Source organism: Dipodomys merriami, unplaced genomic scaffold (genome assembly GCF_024711535.1).
Source record: "Dipodomys merriami isolate MVZ:Mamm:240054 unplaced genomic scaffold, mDipMer1.0.p SCAF_1, whole genome shotgun sequence".
Lineage (NCBI taxonomy): Eukaryota > Metazoa > Chordata > Mammalia > Rodentia > Heteromyidae > Dipodomys > Dipodomys merriami.
In genome coordinates this window covers 47,890,811-47,899,705 of record NW_027202270.1, presented here as the reverse complement: position 1 = coordinate 47,899,705, position 8,895 = coordinate 47,890,811, and the positions used below count along the sequence as shown (strand labels likewise).

Genomic DNA, 8,895 nt, shown 5'->3' with positions numbered 1-8,895 from the left:
GTTATGCAAAAATGAAAATGTATACAATTACAAGAATTGCATTGAAGGCTGTGTTGCTTTCATTTTTAAGCAAGATTTCCTTCCTTCCCCCAACAAACATGTGTAATATTATATGCTCACTTTTTCCTTGATGAAGTATTTATTGGGTATCAACCTATGGTAGGTGCTTAAATCAGATTGCTTTGGTTATTAAAATGTCATTATTTTTCATAAAATTATTTTGATAGCCAGGCATGAGTATTCAGGAGACTGAGATCTGAAGGTAACTGTTGAAGCCAGCTCAGAAAAGATGGTCCAAGAGTCTCTTATCCACAATTAATCCACTGAGCCCTGCCAAAATAAGCTGGAAATTGGAGCTGTGGTTCAAGTGGTAGAACATGAGCCTTGAGCAAACAAGAGCTCAGTGACAGTGCCCAGGACCTGAGTTCAAACCCCAGGACAGGCACATACATACATACACACCTGCATGCATACATACAAAAATGTGTATGTGCATACATAGATTATTTTGGTGTCCTTTGGTGTCCTTTTCTTTGTGTCTTGTGATACAATTGCTGATACGTGAGACAATAAACTGCTACACAAACGACTTGAATTCTCTTCTTTCTTACTTCTGCACAATTCCAACTGCTTTTCACTCATTCCCTTTTCTCCATCTTTCTCTCTCTTTCTCTCTCTCTCACACACACATAATATACATGTACAAATACACAAACATGAGAACACTCACACAAAAACGTACTTACACACTTCCTTTTCACATTTCTACTTTATAGTGGAGAAATTGTGATGTATAAATCTGCTCTTTAGTGATCAAAGCTTAAACAAAGAATGAAAAATAAACACCTTATTACAAAGACATTGAATTATTTTACTCTAGAAAATAAACTAATTCTAAATTAGAAAATTTGAATGTAGGATCTAATAAGGCAAAGGATTATCTTTTCATAATTTTGAATGGTTTGATTTCTATAAATTTATAAAGAAACACTAATTATAGGACTGCATTCATAACATAGACTGTCAATATTTTTCATTTCAATTTCTTCATATAGTACAGTCTTCTAAATAAATCATGACATGATTTGTGTTGTATATTAAACATAAAAATAATTTATTTCCAATGTTAAATATCTCACTCATCTTTTGCTTGTTCTTTGTGGAGCAAATGGTTTTTAATCTAATACCTACCTCGCTTCAAAAGAAACCAAAAGTCTGATTCCAGATCTTAGGTTCTTTGATTCACCTTCTATGTCTTTGAATTTTGTATTTTTTCTTGGATTCTACAATACGTAATTATATTTTGGCTTTTTCCTAGATTACAACTTAACATCCTCATATACATATATGCAAATAAACTTCATTTGTCTTAATTTAATAGACTTCCAGGCTTCTTGTTTTGCTGTGCTCAGTCCTTCAGTATCTTCTACATTCCTCTAGACTCTGTCCACCTCTATTTTAAATTCTTCAGTCCCAAGAAAAATGTGCTAAGCTCTTGATGAGTTTCTTTCAAAAGTTAGAATATGCTGGCACAAGTCTTGCATTAGGAGTCTGAAGACCTGCCTATTTGGTGTCATGTTTCTATAAAATTTTGATGAGTGACTCTGCTTCTCTTCATATTAGTGTTTATGTGTGTGCATATAACCTGTCCTTGTACAGTACACTTTCAAGTAGCTATGATGTGCTCTGTAGAATTCAGTTCCACCTGTTTCTGTTTTAGTCTTGATTTTTGCCTCATTCATTCAATTCAAATTAATTTTATAGAAATCATTTTATATGAACCTAAGCAATAACCATTGTTACAGTTATTTTCCAGTTTTTGTTTGTTTTTGCCAGTACAAGGGTTTGAACTCAAGGCCTCATACTTACTTTACTCCTGGTAGTTAATTGGAAATGAAGTCTTGTGGACTTTCCTACCTAGGGTAGGCTTTGAACCACAATCCTACAGATCTCAACTCCCTGAGTAGCTAGTAGTGAGCCACTGGCACCTGGTTTATTTTCCAATTTGAAATAGTAGACTTTGAATGGTTGGACTTACCTAATGAGTTATATTATTTGCGGGAAAATAGCTTTATTGTGTATGTTACTAACATAATTAATTGTCATGCATCATTTATACTGTGTAAACCTTTATACTTGCATATTTAAATCATATTGCAATTGCATAATGAAAGAGGCAAGAGATAAAATTCTAGCTGATCAATAATAAAGAATACTTGTTAGCTAATTTATCATACAATTGTAGAAGGAAACTTTTTGGAACTTAATATATTAATATGTAAAAAATGATCCTATCCATCTGCCGCCTCCCCCCCCCCCCCGCCCCATTCAAAAAAGATGGCGACTGTGAGAATTAAAGTAATTCACATTCCAGAGAGGGTACTATTATCTTTAAATTCCAGTTCTTCACCTTTTTCTATGGCTTTTATCTAAAAGCCCATTGTGGTTTGCAATTCTAATTATAAGTTAATCCTCACATCTGAGAAAGACAGCTGTAAATTTGATTTGGTTTTAATCTCTAGTTTATAGATAAGGAATGCTGGAAAATATTTAAATGACTGGTTCAAGATTACTAACCCAGACACAACCAAAGCTGGAATTCCCACTTCTTATTTAGTTTTCTGTCTGTAAAATGTAGCTTTCCTCATAAGTGACCCCAAATAAAATAGTTTCTATTCTTAATATTTTTCTATATTAACTAATGCAAAATTATTTGATATATTCTCCAGATTAGGCAAATAATTATTGACTTACATAGTGACTATGACAATTCCTTCTTCTACTAAAAATGCAATGAACTCTATCACTCTATATGGAAAAAAAAGCAGACATACCAAAAGAATAAGGGAAGGAAGATGAAACAGTTATTTAATTAAATATATTTGGTTATTTAATTAAATATAAATGGTCATATAATAAATCAACATTGCATCCTCTGCTCAGTGAATTCCATAAAACTTATAGCAATGTATATAAACCTGGCATTGACATGTAATCTTTTCAGCTACTTACCTTTTAAGGTATTTTTCCTTGATCTTTCCCCTCCATTGATTTTATTTTATTGATCTAATTTGTCAGTAGGTTGTTAATTGTGAAGATTTGTTTTGCTCAGAGCCATATGAGATTGTTGATATTCTTTAGCCTATTTTTGTCTTCTTTTTTATTGTTATTGTAAAGGTGATGTATGGAGGGTACACCAGCTTCCTTCTGTAATTGTCAGAGTCAGTTTTGCCAAGCTGTCCACATCTTAGTCCATGGAACCGGGGATAATATAACTGATTTGGTTATGTGATAAAGAAGAACCCAAGGTGCAGATAGAACTAAGACTGATAATCAGTTGGTGCCAAGACAGGGAAACTCCTGGATAATATAGGTGAACTCAATGTGATTAGTCATCTTTGTCCTGAACACATTCTAGAATCAAGATTATCTTTTGATTGATGATTATTCTAAATTGACAATGCATATCTTAAACTGTCAATATATTTCTAAATTAGTAATGATTTTTATTTTCTACATTTATGATTTAAATTTTAATGTGTATGTATTTTGCAAATATTCACTATTCCTCATGAATTTGGAAATATCATATTTTTTCTTTCTCTCCCAGGCTTAAATTTCATTCCTTCTTGATTTCCTCAAGTGAGTCTATAAAAATATTGATTTTATTTCAATGGACAATAAAAACAAATACATATAATTAATTTTAGAAAACTAGGCAAACCAAAGTCTTTTTGAGATTAAAAATATATTAAAGTGAAGCAGTCTTTCTTATTAATCTTTAAAAATGAATATATTATCTTTACTAACATAGTTCTTAAAAAAGAGATGGCTTGTCTTCCAGTTTTCCAGGATAGATAGCTCAAACAATTGAAGGAGGGAAAGGTACCAAAAACAAATGACAACAACAACAAAAATCCTTGACAGCACCATCTGACTGTAAAGTTTTTTTTGAGAATCACAAGTTATGGGAGTTTTAAAAGAAAAGAAGGTGAGAAAGGGGTGATGATTGTGGAAAGAAATGAACTGCTTAAAAATGAATTTGGCCCTGGGTAATGGTGGTTTACTCCTGTAATCTTAGCTATTCAGGAAGCTGAGAACGGAGAATTTCAGTCCCAAGCTAGCTCAGATAGGAAAGTCTATGAGACTCTTATCTCCAAGTAACCAACAAAAAACTGAAAACGGGAGGGCGCTGATGGCTCACACCTGTAATCCTAGCTACTCAGGACGCTGAGATATGAGAATCGCGGTTCAAAGCCAGGTCAGGCAGGAAAGGCTGTGAGACTCTTATCTCCCATTTTCCACCAGAAAACCGAAGTGGCGTTGTGGCTCAAGTGGTAGAGCACTTGCCTTAATCTGAAGAGTTCAGGGACAGTACCCAGGTCCAGAGTTCAAGCCCCATAACTGACAAAACAAAAAAAAAAAAAAGCTGAAAGCAGATCCTTCCCCAAAACCAATGGGGTGTGCACGAACCCCTATGCCCCCCCCCTCCACCACCATGTAGTTTTCAATATGTTAGCACCATAGCAAGGGTATGTGGCTATTTAAATAGTTCTTTTGGGGGACCTAGGTGACAATTATGCGAAATGCACATTATTAATTCCATCAGAGAGAAGGTCACTTTGGGAAGGTTCCAAGAATATGGAAGCTTTTATGTAGAACTTACTCCATGCCCCAGAACATGAGGTATTGAGTTATTAGAACTCTAGATATGTTTTAGGTATCTAGATATCTAGATAGTTATTAGAACTCTAGATATGTTCTCAGATATGTTTAAACTTAACGCCCTTTAAATGCTCCGCAAGGAAATCTCATTGTAGTCACTTTAGTTTCCTTTTTTATAGCCAAATAGCATCACTTCCCAAGAGTTTGTCAAACATTCATATACATATATACTTAAGAAACAGCAATAACAATACACTCAAGAAACTAATAATACACTTAAACAATAGCATTAATAATGATAATAATAATAACCTAATGTATCGATCTGACTTAATTAGATAAATTAGGGAAGACAGCAGAACAGCAAAGGGAGAGGAACACACACACACACACACACACACACACACACACACACACACACACACACACACACACCGAGGGAGGGAGACCTATAGACCAATTAAGTCTTAGCCTAAGTAATACTAACTTTTTCCAGTTTTGCTTGGTTTGACAGGATGGAGGTTGGGGAGGTACATTGGGAGGGAAGCTAAGACAGGAAAACTAAGATAAGTTTGGGAACGCCTCCCCAGAAGTCACCTTCCTAGCTTGGGGCATATTTCTGGGCGGATTACAGAGTGAGGTTCAGAGTCTGACTTCCACTCTTCTCAGCTGCCAAAGGGAGAAGGACGGGGGCGCTGTCCTGTGGCTGCGAGCTGCCTCCAAGGCGGCCACCACCTCCTGGGATTCGCTCTCCAGCAGCTCCGGTGCCACCCAGGTCCCACGATCGCCGCGCAGCGATTCCAGAACGTTAAAACCTCCCGGCCAGGACTCTGGGGACAGAGTCACCCCGGGGGTATCCTATCCTGCCCCGAGGCGCGCCGCGGGCCATCGGAGCGCCCCGGGCCCAGCTGTGCAGGCCGGGCTTTCTCTCTCCCACCTAAGGCCCCGGGGCCAAGAGCCCCCCGCCGCGCGCCCCCGCCGCGCCGCCCCCCATCCCACACCCCAGCAGCATCCCCGCTCCTCCCGGAAACCAGCCTGCCGAGCCAAGGCGGAGGAAAACCTCGGGCCTTCCGCTCTGATTGGTCTCCCCCCGCCGCGCGGGGCGAGGCAGCGATTGGCTGTTAGGCGTTGTCAGTCGCCCAGGCCAGAGCCCTCGCCGGGCAAGCGCAACCCGGCTCTGGTGCTTGGGCTACGGTCGCGGCTGCTCGGCTGGAGCCGCTGAGCCCCGCTCGGGCGCCACCGCCGCCTCGGCTGCCGCCCACCCCGCGCCACCTGCGCTGCGGGTTTTGCAGGAGGCCGCCGGGAGGGGCGGCCGAGAGAGCCGAGCACGAGGAGGCGGAGGTGGTGAAGAAGTGATGCTGGAGCCGGGGATCCGGGCAGCGGCAGCGGAGCGGCAGCATCTTCGGGACCCCGGCTGCAGCGTCCGAGTGGCCCGCCGGCCAGCGGATCGGCCAGTGACCGCGCGCCCCGCGGGTAAGGTGCGGCCCCCAGTGACCGCTTTGTGATCCTCGGGGGCTACGCTGCGCGCTGTGGCCGGGGCATCCAGACAAGGGTGTTTGGGATCCGGACAGCGAGTCCTGACGCTGGGCTCGGCTGCTGCCAGGAGTGCCCGGGCGGCTCCAGCTCGGGCGTTCTCCCTTCCTCGTTGACAGACTTTGACAGCGCGTGGATGGCATTGTGTCTGTGTGAGTGTGTGCGCGCGCGTGCACACAGTCACACTCACACCGACACACACGCGCGCGCAGTTTGGGGCACTTTGCCGGGAGCTTGGTAAGGTCTCCTCTTTGTAAACCAATGCCCTTCAAGCATCCAGTCCGGATGGGGTGGGGGGTGGCGGGGTGGGATAGGCTGTTGCCGGCCCAGCCAGAGAAGAGAACACACTGAGCGCCCAGCAAAGTCAAGCGTGGTCCCTAACAGCTGGGCAAATTGAACTTTATTGCCTTAATGAAAAGGAGCTCTGGCTCTGGCGCGCCTGGGGAGAGGAGCGTTCGATGAGGTGCCCCAAAGTGCCACTTTGCGCTTTGGAGCGGAAAGGGGAAAGGAAAAGAACGATCTGTCTTTCTCGCCTTCAAAAAAAACCAAAAAGGAGGAAACCGAAGTTCCGGCAGGGATGGGGGTGGCAAAATCTAGGCTTGGGGATGAGCCAGTCCGAGGTATCAGAAGCCGGGTGTGTTGGGGAGGGGCGGGGGTCATTTCACTTTTTGGAGCAGAGCTTTAGAGGTGGAGAGAATCTCGATCTAAAGGACTTGACCTGAGGTGCCCTGGAGTGTCCTGGGGTGCAGGTGTCCATGATGGGACAGCTGGGTGGAGGCGGAGGCGGGCTCGCTTCCAGGATGTCTGGGCATCTAGGTGGAGATGCTTGTCTCGGGGTATGGTCCGATTGCCCTCCGAGGTCCTGCGTGCACTCCTGGTGTGTTTCTAGCCAAATGTTAGGCGTCCAGCCTGATCATCTGAGAAAGTTCAAGTCCTCTGGGTTTTGAACAATTAAATCTGGAGCAATTAACCACCCGCGATAACCTGGTTTGTGTACCTAGCTTCTGCCACAACCTACATTGGCTTTCTTTTTTCTTTTCTTTCCTATCACATATTTTATGAAACCAATGGGAGTTCCATCTGTGCTGCAGCTTTCTGCAGAAGAGGTATTTATATGTTGCTGCAAAATGATGGTGCTGTCATAGCTCTCTGAAGTGGCTTCTCCATCCCTGTCCTGGACACACAAACTTCGGAGTCTTGGGCACTGTTTCTGTCGGTGTGGTCTGTAGACTTGTTTGGACATTTATGATCAGAAACTTCTTGAAATAACTCAGTACTAAGGCGCTGAGCCCATCCTGGCACAGAGGGCAGAGGCTCTGGCTGGTGAGAGGCTTTGTAGTTTGGGGAATTAAAAGGCTCACCCAGCAGCTCTTGCCTGCCAGCGGTTAAGAATATGAAAATTGACTCAATACAGGGAGCTGAATCGTCAACCGGGACAGCACTTGCCCTATTATGTAGCTTCGTGCACTGGAAGACTCTTGTGTCCAAAAACAAAACAAATCACAACATACTAAAAACATCCAAAGCAAAAACACATCTTTAGGTCTTATTTCTGATTTGATACAAGAGATAATGATCATAAGGAACCTAGTAAAAATGTTGTTAAAAAGATGGAAAGAAAGAAGGAGAGGAAGGAAGGAAGCAAGGAAGGAAGCAAGCAAGCAAGGAAAGAAGGAAGGAAGGAAGGAAGGAAGGAAGGAAGGAAGGAAGGAAGGAAGGAAGGAAGGAAGGAAGGAAGGAAGGAAGGAAGGAAGGAAGGAAGGAGGGAGGAAGGAAGGAAGGAAGGGAAGGAAGGGAAACCGAAGGGGCAAGGGAAGGGGGTGGGAAAGAAATCCAATAGGGAGCTGTCCAAAATGTCAGGAATTTTCTACAGGATTTTGTCAATTTTTCTGAAGTGTAAAAATTCTGTCTGAGTGAACAATTCATCCTAAAGCAGATGAGTAAGTTAAGGTTAACAATCAGTGATGTTCACTTTGTGTTGGGAGAGGCTGAATGTTTATTCATCTAATTGATGAGCCGGAAATAAGACTTTTTAGTGAAATTTTACTTGAACACTTACACATTGTGTTTGAATTAGTAGAAAACTGGTACAGCATATTTCTTAGTGTTCCTCACATCTGGCGAAGAGTCTCGTGTTGTGATATAATTAAAAGACAGCATACAAATTTTTTATACTGAATTTACCTACTTTCAAGTGATCATTTTATTATGACAACATTTAATTACTATAACATTAAGGAGGTCATGAAGGTTACTTAGCACATTAAAGAGCTCATTTTTAGTTTATGTTTTATTTATGCAAAAATTCTTTGCTTCCCATTACAGGTTCAAATGTAGGGAATAAGATTAAAAGGTGTTAAGCATTACTAATAAATCATTTAAAATAAGCTTACATCAAAACTAAACTACCAACCGGAGCCAACTCTAAAAATGGAACTTCTTGGGCAATTTCAAGAACTTGGCTAAAAAAAAATGCTTCTCATTTTGCTATCAAGTAACATAAATCCCTGTAATACTTAGCTGGGTAAGCCACACACCTTTGAATGGAATAAGAGTTGGTATCCTCATTTTAAGGTGCTCTTTAAGAGAGGACTTTTACCTTGAGAAACTGTTTCTCACAGAATTATATTTTTAAAACTTCAAAGACACCTCTAATGAAAGGAAGAAAAATGTGTTCATCAGTGGGCCCGAATATTA

At 41.5% G+C, this 8,895-nt stretch overlaps 1 protein-coding gene across 1 annotated transcript in view; it reads left to right on the top strand.

Moving 5' to 3' along the window:
• Nucleotides 1-5,795: 5,795 nt before the first annotated feature.
• The window catches only part of B3galt1 (beta-1,3-galactosyltransferase 1), a 570,431-nt gene continuing 567,331 nt past the window's right edge, over nucleotides 5,796-8,895 (top strand). Inside the window, exon 1 of the mRNA XM_070021588.1 lies at nucleotides 5,796-6,138. The gene's annotated coding sequence lies outside the window, so the exon portion shown is untranslated. The remainder of the gene's footprint in view (nucleotides 6,139-8,895) is intronic.